Genomic DNA, 2,496 nt, shown 5'->3' on the forward strand with positions numbered 1-2,496 from the left:
CTAATCATCCAAGAAAAAGTAGTTTCTACACTTTGTTTGTCCTACGTCCTTCATTGCGTTGAGTTTGTTTATTCTTGGCCTATAGTTGTTTGAATCTCTTCTGAATGTAATTTCAAGCTGAAACGAAAATTTACTCATGCCAGCCAAAAGGGTTTGAGGGCTGTTTGCAACTGTGTTCTTAGATGGAACACCTTCAAAAACAATGACTCGATCTGCTAGATAGGTGGCCATGATGAAGCCATGCTCCACAACAAAGGCTGTCTTCTTAGTATGGAGTAAGAAACTTTTGACACCTTGAGCAGCCATCAATCTTTGCTCAGTATCCATATATGCAGATGGTTCATCAATTAAACAGACATCAGTAGGATTGTCCAAACAATGAGCTAAAGCTACTTGCTGCGATTCGCCACCAGATAATGTCTGCACCCCTTGATCAATAATGTTTTCAATTTGCAGAGGCTTCATTACATCAGCCACAAATTGTGAATGAGTGTAAGCATCTCTGATCTTTTCACGTAGTAGCTGGAGAACACTTCTGGTTGATTTGGGACTGATCTCCTGTGGCTTATAACTGACATTTAAAACTGGTACTTCCCCTTCATCAGGTTTAAGTCTTCCAGCAAGCATTCTGATAAACGTCATTTTACCACTACCATTTTTCCCCAACATTACCAGGATTTCAGAATCTGTAAACTCTCCAGCTACAATTGCTAGCTCAAACTCTCCCATCTTTTCCTTCATTCCAGGATATTTATACATACACATCTTTTCAACTTCTTCTTCATTTGCTGCCTCAGCCGCTTTGAAAACAAGTGATGCATCTCTGAATCTCAAGTTTTCTGTTGGAATGCAACCATCCAAAAAAATGTTTATGCCTTCTCTTACACTAAACGGCATAGTGATAACACCGTAAGCACGTGGTATGCCATATAAACAGCAGATGAAGTCAGAGAGATAGTCTAATACAATTAGATCATGCTTCACCACAATGATATGTCTATCTGGATTTATTAGAGATCATATAGTAATAGCAGCCTTTAAATGCTGCTTGACATCTAGGTAACCAAAAGGTTCATCAAACATGAAAGTATCAGCTTTCTGTATGCAAATAACAGCACAGGCAAATCTCTGCCACTCTCCTCCTGAAAGATCTTCAAAATTGCATTCTGTTAGATGGGTTAAATCAAGCTGCTGATGGACAATTGCTTGTGTCTTTGTTTCACATTTTCAGTCCAAAATAGACCCCACTCTCCCCTTTGCAGGCTTGGGAATCTGGTCTACATATTGAGGTTTGATAATGGCTTTTAGGTCATCTTCAAGAATTTTGGCAATTTTGCAATTCAGATCCACGAAAGTTAGTCAAAATTTCTTGTCAATCAGGTGGATCATCATACTTTTCAAGGTTTGGCTTTTGCTTTCCTGCTAAATTTTTAAAGTAGTAGACTTTCCAATACCATTAGATCCAACTAATCCCAAAACTTCACCCAGATGAGGAATAGGCAACCTGTGAAGTTTGGAGGCATTGGCAAAATATCAATGTGTTGTTTCTTTTTCCAAGTTGCTTGGTAAATTGACAATTGATAAGGTGACAAAGGGGCATTTTTTAATACAGATACCACAACCAATACAAAGAGTTTCAGAAATCCATGCTATTTTGCTCTGGGGGTAACCTCTATGCATAATTTTCCCATTTGAACCATGGGGCAACTCTTTTTGCACTCTTGCCGACATTTCTTAGGTTTACATTTGTCATGGTTGACAATAGCAATTCTTGTTAATGTATTCACCATTATTCTAAGGAGGTAAGAATATCCAGTCCCTCTGGAGAAACAAATTCGCCTTATGGAGGGGGATGTAGAGACCAAATCAGTTCTTGCTTTTACTTCTCAGCCACATTGGAAGGTGAATTCTTAACCACTGGACAACCAGAGAAGTCCCTAGAAGAATTAATATTGTTAAAATGTCCATACTACCCAAAGCGATCTACAGATTCAATGCAATCCCTATGAAAATATAGCATTTTTCACAGAACTAGAACAAATAATCTTAAATTTGCATGGAAACACAAAAGACCCTGAATAAACCAAAGTAATTTTGAGAAAAAAAGAACAAGGCTGGAGGTATCATACTCCCTGACTTCAGACTATATTACACAAGGTTACAGTAGTAAAATCAGTATGATACTGGCACATGTAACAGACACAGATCAATGGAACAGAATAAACAGCCCAGAAATAACACACATGGTCAATTAATCTATGACAAAGAAGGCAAGAATATACAATGGGGAAAAGACAGTTTCCTCAATAAGTGGTGTTGGGAAACCTGGACAGCTACATGCAAAAGAATGAAACTAGAACATTTTCTCACACCATAAAAAATAAACTCAAAATGGATTAAGGACTGTAAATGTGAGATCTTAAACCATGAAACTTTTAGAAGAAAATATAGGCAGTATGCTTTTGGCAGCCTTAGCAATACTTTTCTGGATCTGTC

The 2,496-nt window shown here is 37.8% G+C and overlaps 1 pseudogene; it reads right to left on the reverse strand.

Moving 5' to 3' along the window:
* On the reverse strand, positions 1–1,790 carry LOC130840885 (ATP-binding cassette sub-family E member 1-like; annotated as a pseudogene).
* Between the last annotated feature and the right edge of the window lie 706 nt (positions 1,791–2,496).

Source organism: Hippopotamus amphibius, chromosome 17, assembly GCF_030028045.1.
Source record: "Hippopotamus amphibius kiboko isolate mHipAmp2 chromosome 17, mHipAmp2.hap2, whole genome shotgun sequence".
In the NCBI taxonomy this organism is placed as follows: Eukaryota; Metazoa; Chordata; class Mammalia; order Artiodactyla; family Hippopotamidae; genus Hippopotamus; species Hippopotamus amphibius.